Genomic DNA, 18,511 nt, shown 5'->3' with positions numbered 1-18,511 from the left:
AATCGGGGCTCACTGCGAATCGACGTTCGCGGTAAATCCGGACTGATGGTGAATCTGGGTTCACGGTGATACAGGTCTCGCAATGAGTTGGGGCTCACTGTGAATCGTGGCTCACGGTGAATCTCGGAGCATGGGGTATCACAGTGCATCATGACTCATGGTGAATCGGGGCTCACGGTGAATCGGGGCTCACGGTGAATTATGGTGATTCTGGTTCACACTGCATCGGGTAACACAGTGAATCGAGCTTTGTAGTGAATCACGGTGAATTGGGGTTCAGGGTGAATGGGGGCTCGCAGTGAATTGGGGTTCACATTTGAATCGGTGCTTGGGTTAATCGGGGCTCACGGTGAATCTGAGATCGTGGTGAATCGGGGCACATGGTAAATTGGGGTTTGCGGAGAATCGGAGCTCACTGCGAATCGAGGTTCGTGGTGAATCCGGGCTGATGGTGAATCTGGGCTCACGGAGAATCAGGCTCATGGTGAATGGGGCTCATGGTGTTTCGGGGCTCGCAATGTGTTGGGCTTACTGTGAATCAGGGCTCACGGTGAATCTCGGATCATGGTGTATCACAGTGCATCGTGGTTCATGGTGAATCAGGGCTCATGGTTAATCAGGACTCACGGTGAATCACGGTGCAGCGTGACGTTTGGTGAATCGGGGCTCACGATGAATCACGGTGATTCTGGTTCACAGTGAAGTGAGTCACACGGTGAATCGAGGTTCATGGTGAATCATGTTGAATCGGGGTTCAGGGTGAATGGGGGTTCGCAGTGAATGGGGGCTCATGGTGAATCACGGTAAATTGGTTCTCACGGTGAATCGGGGCTCAGGGCAATTTGCACTGAAACGGGGCTCGCGCTGAATTGTGGAGCATTGTGATTAATGGTGAATCATGGCTCTCGGTGAATCAAGGTGAATTGGGGCTCGCCGTGAATCGGGTCTCACGGTGAATCGAGGCTTGTGGTGAATCACGGTGATTTGGGGCCCACAATGAATCGGGGCTTGCGGTGAATTGGGGCTCATGGTGAACCACGGTGAATCGGGGCTTACAGTGATTCGGGGCTCGCGGTGAATTATGGTGAATCGCCGCTTGCGCCTAATCAGGGTTCATAACGAATTGGGGCACATGGGCAATCGTGATTCATGGTTAATCGTGGCTCACAGTGAATCGAGTTTCACAGTGAATCACGGCTAATCGGGACTCATGGTGCGTCGGGGCTCACAGTGAATTGGGGTTCACATTGAAACGGTGCTTGGGATAATCGGGGCTCACGGTGAATCTGTGATCGTGGTGAATCGGGGCTCGCGGTGAATCGGGGTTCGCGGTAAATCCGGGCTGATGGTGAATTTGGGCTCACGGTGATATGGGGCTCGCAATGAGTCGGGGCACGCAATGAGGTGAACCGGGGCTCAGGTTGAATCGGGGTTTACCGTGAATTGGGGCTCAGGTTGGATCGGGGTCCACGGTGAATCGGGGCTCAGGTTGAATCGGGGTTCACGGTGAATCGGGGCTCCCAGTGAATCGGGGCTTGTGGAGAATTGAGGCTCACGGTGAATCACGGTGAATCGAGGCTCGTGGTGAATCACGGTGAATCGGGGCTCGCGGTGAATTGGGGCTCACAGTGATCATGGTGATTTGGGGCTCGCGGTGAATCGGGGCTTATGGTGAATCGGGGCTCAAGATGATGGAAGCTCATGGTGATTCACGGTGAATCGGGGCTCACGGTGATTGTGGTGAATTTGGACTGATGGTGAAATGTGGTGAATTGGGGTTCACATTGAAGCGGGGCTCACGGTGAATCACGGTGAATTGAGGCTCGTGGTGAATCACAGTGAATCAGGTCTTGTGGTGAATCGGGGCTCACAGTTATCAGGGTTAATCGGGGCTCACGGTGAATCATGTTGAATCGGGCCTCATGGAGGATGACGGTGAAACGGGGCTCACGTTGAATCGGGGCTCACGGTGAATCGGGCTCACGGAGATTTGGGGCTCATGATGTTTCGGAGCTCGCAATGAGTCGGGGTTCATGAAGAATCGGGGCTCACGGTGAATCTTGGATCACGGTGTATCACAGTGCATCTTGATTCATGGTGAATCAGGGCTCACGGTGAATCGAGGTTCATGGTGAATCACGGTGAATCGGGGGTCAGGGTGAATGGGGGCTCACGCTGAATGGGAGCTCACGGTGAATCACGGTGAATTGGTGCTCACGGTATAATCGGGGCTCAGGGCAATTTGCAGTGAAACGGGATCACGCTGAATTGTGGAGCATTGTGATTAATGGTGAATCATGACTCACGGTGAATCAAGGTGAATCGGGGCTCGCGGTCAATCGGGTCTCACGGTGAATTGGGGCACATGGGCAATCATGGTTCGTGGTTAAACGGGGCTCACGGCGAATCGAGTTTCACAGTGAATCTCGGAGCATGGGGTATCACAGTGCATCGTGACTCATGGTGAATCGGTGCTCACGGTGAATCGGGGCTCATGATGAATCACGGCCATTCTGGTTCACAGTGCATCGGGTCATGCAGTGAATCGAGCTTTGTGGTGAATCACGGTGAATCGGGACTCACGGTGAATCAGGGCTCGTGGTGAATCCGAGATCGTAGTGAATCGGGGCTCACGGTGAATCGGGCTCATGGTGAATGGGGCTCATGTTTCGGGGCTCGCAATGAGTCGAGGCTCACTGTGAATCAGGGCTCACAGTGAATCTCGGATCACGGTGTATCACAGTGCATCGTGATTCATGGTGAATCAGGGCTCATGGTGAATCGGGGCTCACGGTGAATAACGGTGATTCTGGTTCACGGTTAATCGGGGTTCACGGTGAATCGGATTTCACAGTGAATGATAGCGAATCGGGACTCAAAGCGAATTGGGGTTCATATTGAATTGGTGCTTGGGTTAATTGGGGCTCACGGTGAATCTGAGATCGTGGTGAATCAGGGCTCGCGGTGAATTGTGGCTCACTTCGAATCGGGGTTCGCGGTAAATCCAGGCTGATGGTGAATCTGGGCTCACGGTGATACGGGGCTTGCAATGAGTCGAGGCTCACTGTGAATCAGGGCCCACGGTGAATCTCAGATCACAGTGTATCACAGTGTGTCATGACTCATGGTGAATCGGGGCTCACGGTGAATCGGGGCTCGCGGTTAATCACAGTGCATCATGACGCTTGGTGAATCGGGGCTCACGGTGAATCACGATAATTTTGGTTCACAGTGCATCGGGTCACACGGTGAATCGGGGCTCGTGGTGAATCACGGTGAATCGGGGCTCATGGTGAAGTGTGGTGAATTGGGGCTAATAGTGAATCGCGGTTCAAGCAATTTGCAGTGAATCACGGATCGTGGTGAATTGCGATGCATCACGATTCATGGTGAATCAAGGCTCACGGTGAATCAAGGTAAATCGGGGTTCATCGGGGTTCACTGTGAATCGGGGAACATGGCAAATCAAGACTCGTGGTGAATCATGGTGAATCGGGGCTCGCGGCGAATCGAGGCTCGTGGTGAATCGGGGCTTCCAGTGATTGTGGTGAATTTGGGCTGATTGTGAATTGTGGCAAATCGGGGTTCACCGTGAATTGGGGCTCAAGGTGAATTGGGGATCACAGTGAATTTGGGCTCGCAGTGAATCGGGGCTCGCGGAGATTGAGGCTCATGGTGAATCATGGTGAATCAGGTCTCACGGTGAATCGGGGCTCGCGGCGAATCGAGGCTCGTGGTGAATCACGGTGATTTGGGGCTCGCGGTAAATGGAGGCTCATGATGAGTCGGTGCTCATGGTGATTGTGGTGAATTGGGCCGATGGTGAATTGTGGCAAATCGGGGTTCACGGTGAATCAGGGCTCAATAATTTGCAATGAAATGGGGCTCGCGGTGAATTGTGGTGCATCGTGATTCATGGTGAATCAGGGCTCATGGTGAATCAAGGTGATCCGGGGCTCGTGGAGAATTGAGGATCACAATTCTCACGGTGAATCGGGTCTCACGGTGAATCGGGGCTTTACAGTGAATCGGAACTCACAGTGAATCAGGGCTCATGGTAAATTATGGTGAATCGGCGCTTGTGCTGAATCAGGGTTCATGGCGAATTGGGGCTCATGGGCAATTGTGGTTCGTGGTTAATCGGGGCTCACGGCGAATCGAGTTTCACAGTGAATCACGGTGAATCGGGACTCATGGTAAATCGGGGCTCACAGTGAATTGGGGTTCACAATGAAACGGTGCTTGGGATAATCAGGGCTCATGGTGAATCTGGGATTGTGGTGAATCGGGGCTCGCGGTGAATCAGGGCTCACTGCGAATTTGGTTCACGGTAAATCCGGGCTGATGGTGAATTTGGGCTCACGGTGATACGGGGCTCGCAATGAGTTGGGACTCATGGTGAATCGGGGCTCACGGTGAATCAGGGCTCATGGTGAATCACGGCTCATGGTGAATCACGGTGATTCTGGTTCACAGTGCATCGGGTCACGCAGTGAATCGAGCTTTGTGGTGAATCATGGTGAATCGGGACTCACAGTGAATCAGGGCTCGTGGTGAATCTGAGATCGTGGTGAATCAGGGCTCATGGTGAATCGGGGTTTGCGGAGAATTGGAGCTGACTGTGAATCGGGTTCATGATGAATCCGGGCTGGTGGTGAATCTGGGCTCACGGTGAATGGGGCTCATGGTGAATGGGGCTCATGTTGTTTCGGGGATCGCAATGAGTCGAGGCTCACTGTGAATCTGGGCTCACGGTGAATCTCGGATCACGGTGTATCACAGTGCATCTTGATTCATGGTGAATCAGGGCTCACGGTGAATCGGGTTTCACGGTGAATGATAGCGAATAGGGACTCAAAGCGAATTGGGGTTCATATTGAATCGGTGCTTGGGTTAATCGGGGCTCACGGTGAATCTGGAATCGTGGTGAATCAGGGCTCGCAGTGAATTGGGGTTCGCGGTAAATCCAGGCTGATGGTGAATCTGGGCTCATGGTGATACGGGGCTTGCAATGAGTCGAGGCTCACTGTGAATCAGGGCCCACGGTGAATCTCAGATCACAGTGTATCACAGTGTGTCATAACTCATGGTGAATCGGGGCTCACGGTGAATCGGGGCTCGCGGTTAATCGCAGTGCATCATGACGCTTGGTGAATCGGGGCTCACGGTGAATCACGATAATTTTTGTTCACAGTGCATCGGGTCACACGGTGAATCGGGGCTCGTGGTGAATCACGGTGAATCGGGACTCATGGTGAAGTGTGGTGAATTGGGGCTAATAGTGAATCGGGGTTCAAGCAATTTGCAGTGAATCACGGATCGTGATGAATTGCGATACATCACGATTCATGGTGAATCAAGGCTCACGGGGAATCAAGGTAAATCGGGGTTCACGGTGAATCGGGGAACATGGCAAATCAAGACTCGTGGTGAATCACAGTGAATCGGGGCTCGCGGCGAATCGAGGCTCGTGGTGAATCGGGGCTTCCAGTGATTGTGGTGAATTTGGGCTGATTGTGAATTGTGGCAAATCGGGGTTCACCGTGAATTGGGGCTCAAGGTGAATTGGGGATCACAGTGAATTTGGGCTCGCAGTGAATCGGGGCTCGCGGAGATTGAGGCTCATGGTGAATCATGGTGAATCAGGTCTCACGGTGAATCGGGGCTCGCGGCGAATCGAGGCTCGTGGTGAATCACGGTGATTCGGGGCTCGCGGTGAATGGAGGCTCATGATGAATCGGTGCTCATGGTGATTGTGGTGAATTGGGCCGATGGTGAATTGTGGCAAATCGGGGTTCACGGTGAATCAGGGCTCAATAATTTGCAATGAAATGGGGCTCACGGTGAATTGTGGTGCATCGTGATTCATGGTGAATCAGGGCTCATGGTGAATCAAGGTGATTCGGGACTCGTGGAGAATTGAGGATCACAATTCTCATGGTGAATCGGGTCTCACGGTGAATCGGGGCTTTACAGTGAATCGGAACTCACAGTGAATCAGGGCTCATGGTAAATTATGGTGAATCAGCGCTTGCGCTGAATCAGGGTTCATGGCGAATTGGGGCTCATGGGCAATTGTGGTTCGTGGTTAATCGGGGCTCACGGCGAATCGAGTTTCACAGTGAATTAACGCGAATCGGGACTCATGGTGAATCGGGGCTCACAGTGAATTGGGGTTCACATTGAAATGGTGCTTGGGATAATCAGGGCTCATGGTGAATCTGGGATCATGGTGAATCGGGGCTCGCAATGAGTCGGGGCTCACTGTGAATCGTGGCTCACGGTAAATCCGGGCTGATGGTGAATTTGGGCTCACGGTGATACGGGACTCGCAATGAGTTGGGACTCATGGTGAATCGGGGCTCACGGTGAATCAGGGCTCATGGTGAATCACGGCTCATGGTGAATCACGGTGATTCTGGTTCACAGTGCATCGGGTCACGCAGTGAATTGAGCTTTGTGGTGAATCACGGTGAATCGGGACTCACAGTGAATCAGGGCTCGTGGTGAATCTGAGATCGTGGTGAATCAGTGCTCATGGTGAATCGGGATTTGCGGAGAATTGGAGCTGACTGTGAATCGGGTTCATGATGAATCCGGGCTGGTGGTGAATCTGGGCTCACGGTGAATGGGGCTCATGGTGAATGGGGCTCATGTTGTTTCAGGGATCGTAATGAGTCGAGGCTCACTGTGAATCTGGGCTCACGGTGAATCTCGGATCACGGTGTATCACAGTGCATCGTGATTCATGGTGAATCAGGGCTCATGGTGAATCGGGGCTCACGGTGAATCACGGTGATTCTGGTTCACGGTTAATCGAGGCTCACGGTGAATCAGGTTTCACGGTGAATGATAGCGAATAGGGACTCAAAGCGAATTGGGGTTCATATTGAATCGGTGCTTGGGTTAATCGGGGCTCACGGTGAATCTGAGATCGTGGTGAATCAGGGCTCGCGGTGAATTGGGGCTCACTTCGAATTGGGGTTCGCGGTAAATCCAGGCTGATGGTGAATCTGGGCTCACGGTGATATGGGGCTTGCAATGAGTCGAGGCTCACTGTGAATCAGGGCCCACGGTGAATCTCAGATCACAGTGTATCACAGTGTGTCGTGACTCATGGTGAATCGGGGCACACGGTGAATCGGGGCTCGCGGTTAATCGCAGTGCATCATGACGCTTGGTGAATCGTGGCTCACGGCGAATCACGATAATTCTGGTTCACAGTTCATCGGGTCACACGGTGAATCGGGGCTCGTGGTGAATCACGGTGAATCGGGGCTCATGGTGAAGTGTGGTGAATTGGGGTTCATAGTGAATCGGGGTTCAAGCAATTTGCAGTGAATCACGGATCGCGGTGAATTGCGATGCATCACGATTCATGGTGAATCAAGGCTCACGGTGAATCAAGGTACATCGGGGTTCACGGTGAATCGGGGCACATGGCAAATCGAGGCTAGTGGTGAATCACGGTGAATCGGGGCTCGCGGCGAATCGAGGCTCGTGGTGAATCGGGGCTTCCAGTGATTGTGGTGAATTTGAGCTGATTGTGAATTGTGGCAAATCGGGGTTCACCGTGAATTGGAGCTCAAGGTGAATTGGGGATCACAGTGAATTTGGGCTCGCAGTGAATCGGGGCTCGCGGAGATTGAGGCTCATGGTGAATCACGCTGAATCAGGTCTCACGGTGAATCGAGGCTCGTGGTGAATCACAGTGAATCGGGGCTCGCAGTGAAACAGGGCTCATGGCAAATCGAGGCTCGTGGTGAATCACGGTGAATCGGGGCTCGCGGCGAATCGAGGCTCGTGGTGAATCACGGTGATTCGGGGCTCGCGGTGAATGGAGGCTCACGGTGAATCGGTGCTCATGGTGATTGTGGTGAATTGGGCCGATGGTGAATTGTGGCGAATCGGGGTTCACGGTGAATCAGGGCTCGATAATTTGCAATGAAACGGGGCTCACGGTGAATTGTGGTGCATTGTGATTCGTGGTGAATCAGGGCTCACGGTGAATCAAGGTGATTTGGGGCTCGCTGAGATTTGAGGATCACGATGCTCACGGTGAATCGGGTCTCACGGTGAATCAGGGCTCATGGTGAATTATGGTGAATCGGTGCTTGCGCTGAATCAGGGTTCATGGCGAATTGGGGCTCATGGGCAATCGTGGTTCGTGGTTAATCGGGGCTCACGGCGAATCGAGTTTCACAGTGAATTAACGCGAATCGGGTCTCATGGTGAATCGGGGCTCACAGTGAATTGGGGTTCACATTGAAATGGTGCTTGGGATAATCAGGGCTCATGGTGAATCTGGGATCGTGGGGAATCGGGGCTCGCAATGAGTCAGGGCTCACTGTGAATCATGGCTCACGGTGAATCTCGGAGCATGGGGTATCACAGTGCATCGTGACTCATAGTGAATCGGGCTCACGGTGAATCGGGGCTCATGGTGAATCAGGGCTCGTGGTGAATCTTAGATCGTGGTGAATCGGGGCTCATGGTGAATCGGAGTTTGTGGAGAATCTGAGCTGACTGCGGGCTGGTGGTGAATCTGGACTCACGGTGATTGGGCTCATGGTAAATGGGGCTCATGTTGTTTCGGGGCTCGCAATGAGTCGAGGCTGACTGTGAATCAGGGCTCACGGTGAATCTCGGTGATTCTGGTTCACGGTTAATCGGGGCTCACGGTGAATCTCGGATCACAGTGTATCACAGTGCATCGTGATTCATGGTGAATCAGGGCTCATGGTGGATCGGGGCTCACGGTGAATCACGGTGATTCTGCTTCACGGTTAATCGGGGCTCACGGTGAATCTCGGATCACGGTGTATCACAGTGCATCGTGATTCATGGTGAATCAGGGCTCATGGTGAATCGGGGCTCACGGTGAATCTGAGATCGTGGTGAATCAGGGCTCGCGGTGAATTGGGGCTCACTGCGAATTTGGTTCACGGTAAATCCGGGCTGATGGTGAATTTGGGCTCACGGTGATACGGGGCTCGCAATGAGTTGGGGCTCACTGTGAATCGTGGCTCACGGTGAATCTCGGAGCATGGGGTATCATAGTGCATCGTGACTCATGATGAATTGGGGCTCACGGTGAATCACAGTGATTCTGGTTCACAGTGCATCGGGTCACGCAGTGAATCGAGCTTTGTGGTGAATCTCGGTGAATCGGGACTCACGGTGAATCAGGGCTCGTGGTGTATCTGAGATCGTGGTGAATCAGGGCTCATGGTGAATCGGGGTTTGCGGAGAATCGGAGCTGACTGTGAATCAGATTCGTGATGAATCCGGGCTGGTGGTGAATCTGGTCTCACGGTGAATGGGGCTCATGGTGAATGGGGCCCATGGTGTTTCGGGGCTCGCAATGAGTCGAGGCTCACTGTGAATCTGGGCTCACGGTGAATCTCGGATCACGGTGTATCACAGTGCATCGTGATTCATAGTAAATCAGGGCTCACGGTGAATCGGGACTCACGGTGAATCACGGTGATTCTGGTTCACAATCAATCGAGTCACATGGTGAATCACGGTGAATTGTGGTGAATTGGGGCTCATAGTGAATCGGGGCACAAGCAATTTGCAGTGAATCGCGAATCATGGTGAATTGTGGTGCATCGTGATTCATGGTGAATCAAGGCTCATGGTGAATCAAGGTAAATCGGGGTTCACGATGAATCGGGGCACATGGCAAATCGAGGCTTGTGGTGAATCATGTTGAATCGGGGCTCGCGGTGAATCGAGGCGCGTGGTGAATCGGGGCTTCCAGTGATTGTGGTGAATTTGGGCTGATTGTGAATTGTGGCAAATCGGGGTTCACCGTGAATTGGGGCTCAGGGTGAATAGGGATCACAGTGAATTGGGGCTCGCAGTGAATCGGGGCTTGCAGAGATTGAGGCTCATGGTGAATCAGGTCTCACGGTGAATCGAGGCTCGTGGTGAATCACGGTGAATCAGGGCTCATGGCAAATCGAGGCTCGTGGTGAATCACGATGAATCGGGGTTCGCAGCGAATCGAGGCTCATGGTGAATCACGGTGATTCGGGGCTCATGGTGAATGGAGGCTCATGGTGAATCGGTGCTCATGGTGATTGTGGTGAATTGGGCCGATGGTGAATTGTGGCGAATCAGGGTTCACGGTGAATCGGGGCTCGACAATTTGCAATGAAACGGGGCTCGCGGTGAATTGTGGTGCATCGTGATTCGTGGTGAATAAGGGCTCACGGTGAATCAAGTTGAATCGGGGTTCACGGAGAATTGAGGATCACGATGCTCACGGTAAATCGGGTCTCACAGTGATTCGAGGCTCATGATGAATCATGGTGATACGGGGCTCACGGTGAATCAGGGCTCACAGTGATCACGGTGATTTGGAGCTCATGGTTAATCGGGGTTTGCGGTGAATCATGGTGAATCGGGGCTCGTGGTGAATCGGGGCTCACGGTGAATCGGGGCTCACGGTGAGTCACGATGAATCAGGGCTTCCAGTGATTGTGGTGAATTTGGGCTGATGGTGAATTGTGGCAAATTGGGGTTCATCCGTGAATTGGGGCTCAAGGTGAATCGGGGATCATGGTGAATTGGAGCTCGCAGTGAATCGGGGCTTGCGGAGATTGAGGCTCTCGGTGAATCACGGTGAATCAGGTTTCACGGTGAATCGAGGCTCGTGGTGAATCACGGTGAATCGAGGCTCGCGGTGAATCAGGGTTCACGGTGAATGGGGGCTCACGGTGAATCGGGGCTCATGGTGATTGTGGTTAATTGGGGCTGATGGTGAATTGTCGTGAATTGGGGCTGATGGTGAACTGTTGTAAATATGGATTCGCGTTGAATCGGGGCTCAGGGTGAATTGGGGTTCACGGTGAATCACGGTGAATCGGGCCTCACGGTGAATTATAGTGAATTGTATCTCACGGTGAATCACGGTGCTCGAGGCTCACGGTGAATGGGAGCTCACAGCAATTTGCAGTGAAACGTGGCTCGCAGTGACTTGCGGTGCATCGAGTTTCATGGTGAATCAGGGCTCACGGTGAATCAAGGTGATTCGGGACTCACAGTGAATCGAGGCTCATGGTTAATCATGGTGAATCGAGTCTCACGGTGAATCGAGGCTTGTGGTGAATCATGGCGAATTGTGACTCACGGTGAATCGGGCTCATGGTGAATTGTGGTGAATTGGGGCTCAGTGAATGGGGCTCAAGCAATTTGCAGTGAATCGGGGCTCGAGGTGAATTGCGGTGCATCGTAATTCATGGTGAATCAAGGCTCGTGTTGAAAAACGGTGAATCCGATCTCATGGTGAATCGGGACTCACAGTGATCACATTGAATCGGGGCTCATAGTGAATCATGGGGAATCGAGGCTCGTGGTGAATCACGATGAATCGGGGCCCGCGACGATTCGGGTCTCACAGTGAATCGAGGCTCGCGGTGATTCACGGTGAATCGGGGCTTACAGTGATTGTGGTGAATTTGTGTTGATGGTGAATTGTGGCGAATCGGGGCTCAGGTGAATTGGGGTTCACAGTGAATCGGGGCTCGCAGTGAACCGGGGCTCACGGTGAATCACGGTGAATCAGCGCTTGCGCTGAATCGGGGTTCACGGTGAATCAGGACTTGTGGTGAATCGAGGTTCATGGTGAATCACGGTGAATCGGGGCTCATGGCGAATCGAGGCTTGTGGTGAATCACGGTGATTCAGGGCTCGCGGTGAATGGAGGCTCATGGTGAATCGGGGCTCATGGTGATTGTGGTGAATTGGGCCGATGGTGAATTGTTGATGAATCGGGTCTCACGCTGAATCAAGGCTCATGGTGAATCACGGTGAATCGGGGCTTGCGGTGAATCAGGGCTCACAGTAATCACCGTGATTTGGAGCTCATGGTTAATCGGGGTTTGTCATGTATCTCACACTACTGTATATAACTGTATCTTACCATGCTATACATGACTGTAACTAGATATGACCTGTAACCATAAGCATACTTTACCACCAGGGATGCACTTGCAGGAGACACTGCATACCTGTTCCACACAGGTATATAAAGGCAGGTCTCAGGCAAGTGTGGCAGTTGAGAACTGTGAAATAAAGGTGCAGATCCAGAGTGACCTTGACTTCAGCATGTGCCTCGTGTACTGCATGGTCAGGACTTTACAGTGGCGACGAGTTACGGGATCACAGAATCCACAGAATGGCTACCAACGGCTCAGATGAGAAATACAATTCTGGAGACAATTGGGAGGACTTTATAGAAAGGCTCCAGCAAAGCTTTGTAACCAAAGACTGGTTGGGCGACAATAAGGCAGACAAGAGAAGAGCCCATCTCTTGACCAGCTGTGGCTTGAAAACATACGTCTTAATGAAGGACCTGCTGGCACCCGAGAAACCAGCAAGCAAGTCGTTTGAGGAGTTTGAGGAGCACACTGGTGAGAGACCACCTGAAGCCAGCGAGCAGCCTACACATGGCCAGACACAGGTTCTACAACTACAGACGCTGTGTGGGCCAGAGCATACCCGACTTTGTGGCGGAACTTCGGAGGCTGGCTAGTTTATGTGAGTTCTCTGATGAACTAAGGAGAGAAGTACCGAGAGACTTTTTTATTGAAGGAATAGGCCACGCAGGCATATTCCAAAAGCTTATAGAGACCAAGAACTTGACCCTAGAGACAGCAACACTGGTCGCACAGACATTCTTGGCAGGAGACGAAAAAACGAGGTTGATCTATACTGCGGGTACGACAACTAACGAAATGCCGTTCACATCTCATCAACCCACAATGAGAGCAGTCAACTACAGACTGAGAGAAGCTCAAGAGAGATCAGCCAGACGCAGCTCATCCTTCAGAAACAATGGAAGCGGTCTGTGCTGGAGATGTGGGGGAAGGCACTCAACAAGGGAGTGTCGATTTCAGCATGCTGTTTGCAGAAACTGCAACTATATAGGGCATCTGGCTCACATGTGCAGAAAAACAGCAGCTCGGCTGGTATACGAATCGGAAGGGTCGGAAAGCAGACCAGAAGATGGTGTGGACAGTGCCCGGGATACAGCGGGTTAACATAATCAATGTCCACTGTTCTTACAACAAGACGCCTCCAATAATGATGAGGGCCCTACTCAACGGGATACCCGTCAACATGGAACTGGACATGGGAGCGAGTCAATCTCTCATGAGCGCTCAACAATTTGAACAGCTGTGGCCGCACAAAAGGAACAGACCAAAACTCACAAAGATCGACACCAAACTAAGGACCTATACCAAAGAAATCGTCCCAGTCCTTGGCAGCGCCATGCTCTCAGTCACACACAAAGGGACAGTGAACCGACTTCCCCTGTGGATTGTCCCCGGAGATCTCCCAGCACTGTTGGGGAGAAGCTGGCTGGCAAAACTAAATTGGAAATGGGGTGATGTTCACGCCATGTCATCAGAGGAACTCCTGCTCAACAGTTCTAAGTCGTTTTGAACATCTCTTTCAGCCAGGTGTGGGCACCTTCAAAGGGGCTAAAGTTAAAATCTACATCACACAGGATGCCAGACCGGTCCATCACAAGGCTAGAGCTGTGCCTTATGTGATGAGGGAAAAGATTGAACATGAACTGGACCGGCTTCTGCGGGAAGGCATTATCTCACCCGTGGAATTTAGCGACTGGGCAAGTCCTATTGTCCCCGTCATGAAGCCTGATGGATCCGTACGAATCTGTGGGGATTACAAGTCTACCATAAACAAAGTCTCCCTACAGGACCAAAACCCGCTGCCCAGAATGGAGGACCTATTTGCCACATTGGCTGGAGGAAAACTTTTCTCGAAATTAGATCTCACATCTGCATATATGACGCAAGAACTGACAGAGTCTAAGCTACTCACCACCATCAACACACATTGAGGCCTTTTTATGTACAATCGATGCCCATTCGGCATCAGGTCGGCAGCTGCTATATTCCAGCGCAACATGGAAAGTCTGCTCAAGTCCATCCCGGGGACGGTTGTGTTTCAAGATGACATACTCATCACGGGCAGGGACACCGACTCCCATCTCCGCAATTTGGAGGAAGTACTAAGTCAATTGGATCAGGTAGGCCTAAGAATTAAGAAATCCAAGTATCTGTTTCTCGCGCCCGAGGTTGAATTTTTGGGCAGAAGGATTGCCGCTGATGGAATCCGCCCAACAGAATCCAAAACTGAAGCAATTCGTCTGGCACCCAGGCCCTGGAATGTCTCGGAACTGCGTGCCTTTCTTGGGCTACTCAATTACTTTGGGAACTTTATGCAGAACTTGAACACGCTGCTGGAGCCTCTCCATGTGCTACTCAGAAAGGGGTGCGATTGGTTTAGGGGGACGCCCAAGAGTGCGCCTTCAATAAGGCACGCAACCTTCTATGTTCCAACAGTGTTTAGCCTTTTTTGACTCAGATAAAAAGCTAGTTCTTACATGTGATGCGTCAGCGTATGGGGTCGGGTACGTTTTACACCATGTCAATGATGCGGGTAAATTACAACCCATTGCTTATGCCTCCAGGTCACTTTCGCGGGCGGAGCGTGGGTACGGAATGGTTGAGAAGGAGGCGCTCGCATACGTGTATAGTGTCAAAAAGATGCACCAATACATTTTCGGGGCTAAGTTCACATTAGAAACCGACCACAAACCCCTCATAGTCGTCGATGCATTTTCAAAGTGGATCGAATGCACCATTTTAAACTCGAGCACCACCTCCATCACTGTGGAAAGCCTTAGAACCATGTTTGCAACGCACGGAATTCCTGACATATTGGTCAGTGATAATGGTCCGTGCTTCACCAGCGCAGAATTTCAAGATTTTATAGTTGACCACGGCATAAATCATGTTAAGATGGCACCATTCAAGCCAGCCTCCAATGGCCAGGCGGAGCGAGCAGTGCAAATCGTTAAACAAGGCATGCTAAAAATCCAAGGTCCCACGCTGCAGAGCCACCTGTCACGACTGCTGCTGGCATACAGATCTCATCTGCATTCATTGACTGGGGTTCCCCCTGGGCAACTATTGATGAAACGGATCTTAAAGACTAGGCTCTCGTTAATCCTCCCAGACATGCATGAAATTGTAGAGGCAATGCGCTGGAAGCTAACTGAGTACCATGACCGAAATTCGAGGGGGAGGTGGAATGAGAAAGGGGACAAAGTGTTTGTGCTAAACTATGGCAAGGGTCCAAAATGGCTTGCAGGGACAGTAACAGGCAAGGAAGGAAACAGGCTACTGGTTGTACAAATGGACAATGGCCAAACCTGCTGGAGGCATGTAGACCAAGTAAAAAGTAGATTCACCAACAACACTGCAGAACCAGAGGCAGACTACAATGTGGAACTCACACCACACCTGGTGGACAGACAGAGGGAACAACCTGAGGAAATGACAGTCTCAACAGGCAGCCCAGGTGAGATACCAGCAATCACACCGAAAGAAAAACAGGCACCAAGGCAAACAACTGAACCACAACTAAGACGCTCCACGCGAGAGCATAGACCACCTGAGAGACTGAACCCATAAAGACAATAAGACCTTGGGGGAGGATGATGTCATATATCTCACACTACTGTATATAACTGTATCTTACCATGCTATACATGACTGTAACTAGATATGACCTGTAACCACAAACATACTTTACCACCAGGGGTGCATTTGCAGGAGATACGGCATACCTGTTCCACACAGGTATATAAAGGCAGATCTCAGGCAAGTGTGGCACTCGAGAGCTGTGAAATAAAGGTGCAGGTCCAGAGTGACCTTGACTTCAGCATGTGCCTCGTGTAAGTCTGTATTGCAGGGTCAGGACTTTACAAGATTTGCGGTGAATCACGGTGAATCGAGGCTCCCAGTGATTGTGGTGAATTTGGACTGATGGTGAATTGTGGCAAATCGGGGTTCATCCGTGAATTGGGGCTCAGGGTGAATCGGGGATCATGGTGAGTTGGGGCTCATGGTTAATCGGGGTTTGCGGTGAATCAGGGCTTGCGGTGAATTGGGGCTCACGGTGAATCACGATGAATCAGGACTTCCAGTGATTGTGGTGAATTTGGGCTGATGGTGAATTGTGGCAAATCGGGGTTCATCCGTGAATTGGGGCTCAGCGTGAATCGGGGATCACGGTGAATTGGGGCTCGCAGTGAATCAGGGCTCGCGGAGATTGAGGCTCACGGTGAATCATGGTGAATCAGGTCTCACGTTAAATCGAGGCTTGTAGTGAATCACAGTGAATTGGGGCTCGCGGTGAATCAAGGCTCACGGTGAATGGGGGCTAATGGTGATTCACGGTGAATCGGGGCTCACGGTGATTGTGGTGAATTGGGGCTCACGGTGAATCATGATGAATCGGGGCTCCCAGTGATTGTGGTGAATTTGGACTGATGGTGAATTGTGGCAAATCGGGGTTCATCCGTGAATTAGGGCTCAGGGTGAATCGGGGATCATGGTGAGTTGGGGCTCATGGTTAATCGGGGTTTGCGGTGAATCAGGGCTCGCGGTGAATTGGGGCTCACGGTGAATCACGATGAATCAGGACTTCCAGTGATTGTGGTGAATTTGGGCTGATGGTGAATTGTGGCAAATCGGGGTTCATCCGTGAATTGGGGCTCAGCGTGAATCGGGGATCACGGTGAATTGGGGCTCGCAGTGAATCAGGGCTCGCAGAGATTGAGGCTCACGGTGAATCATGGTGAATCAGGTCTCACGTTGAATCGAGGCTTGTAGTGAATCACAGTGAATTGGGGCTCGCGGTGAATCAAGGCTCACGGTGAATGGGGGCTAATGGTGATTCACGGTGAATCGGGGCTCACGGTGATTGTGGTGAATTGGGGCTCAGGATGAATTGTGGTGAATATGGATTCACGTTGAATCAGGGCTCAGGGTGAATCAGGGTTCACGGTGAATCACGGTGAATCGGGCCTCACGGTGAATTGTGGTGAATTGTATCTCACGGTGAATGAAGTAGAATCGGGGCTCGCGGTGAATGGGAGCTCACAGCAATTAGCAGTGAAACGGGGCTCGCAGTGACTTGCGGTGCATCATGTTTCATGGTGAATCAGGGCTCGCGGTGAATCATGGTGACTCGGGGCTCGCAGTGAATCGAGGCCCATGGTGAATCATGGTGAATCGAGTCTCATGGTGAATCGAGGCTCGTGTTGAATCATGGTGAATTGTGGCTCACGGTTAATCGGGGCTCACGGTGAATTGTGGCGAATTGGGGCTCAGTGAATGGGGCTCAAGCAATTTGCAGTGAATCGGGGCTCGAGGTGAATTGTGGTGCATCGTGATTCATGATGAATCAAGGCTCGTGTTGAAAAATGGTGAATCGGGTCTCATGGTGAATCGGGGCTCACAGTGATCACATTGAATCGGGGCTCATAGTGAATCATGGTGAATCGAGGTTCGCGATGATTCGGGTCTCACGGCGAATCGAGGCTCACGGTGATTCACGGTGAATTGGGGCTTACAGTGATTGTGGTGAATTTGTGTTGATAATGAAGTGTGGTGAATCAGGGTTCACTGTGAATCGGGGCTCAGGGTGAATTGGGGTTCACAGTGAATCTGGGCTCGCAGTGAATCACGATGAATCAGCGCTTGCGCTGAATCAGGGTTCATGGTGAATCGGGGCTTGTGGTCAATCGGGGTTCACGGTTAATCGGGACACACGGTGAATCGGGGATTGTGGTGAATCGTGGCTCATGGTGAATCTGTGCTCATGGTGATTCTCAGCTTGCAATGAGTCAGGACTCATGGCGAATCGGGGCTTGCAGTGAATCTCGGATCATAGTGGATCACAGTGCATCTTGACTTGTGAATCAGGGCTCACGGTGAATTGGGGCTCGCGGTGAATCATGATGCATCGTGACGCTTGGTGAATCCGGGCTCATGATGAATCACGGTGATTCTGGTTCATGGTGAATCAGGTCTCACGGTGAATCGAGGTCAGTGGTGAATCATCGTGAATTGGGGCTCACGGTGCATTGTGTTGATTGGGGCGCACGGTAAATAACCCACACTCCTTCTACTGAACGCACATGAGCTGCTCCTGGATAAACCAGGTTCGGGGCTAGCTTTGGTTCTCCGAGCCTTTCTACCTTCAGGTCTAACTGAGTAAGCAACAATGTCCAGCGGGCAATCCTGTTACTGCTCACTATCCCATCTTTCATTCTACTGTCCAGTAACATAGAAACATAGAAACATAGAAAGTAGGTGCAGGAGTAGGCCATTCGGCCCTTCGAGCCTGCACCACCATTCAATATGATCATGGCTGATCACGCAACTTCAGTACCCCATTCCTGCTTTCTCTCCATACCCCTTGATCCCTTTAGCCGTAAGGGCCACATCTAACTCCCTTTTGAATATATCTAATGAACTGGCCTCAACAGCTTTCTGTGGTAGAGAATTCCACAGGTTCACAATTCTCTGAGTGAAGGTGTGGAGGTGTGGCAGGTCAGTAGAGTCACTGTAACTAACCCTGTGAGTAACCGAAAATGCTTTAGTGCCCAAAAAGATGT

This window comes from Pristiophorus japonicus, chromosome 1 (genome assembly GCF_044704955.1).
Source record: "Pristiophorus japonicus isolate sPriJap1 chromosome 1, sPriJap1.hap1, whole genome shotgun sequence".
NCBI lineage: Eukaryota > Metazoa > Chordata > Chondrichthyes > Pristiophoridae > Pristiophorus > Pristiophorus japonicus.
The sequence above is the reverse complement of the archived record's forward strand: the minus strand, read 5'-3'. Positions refer to the sequence as shown.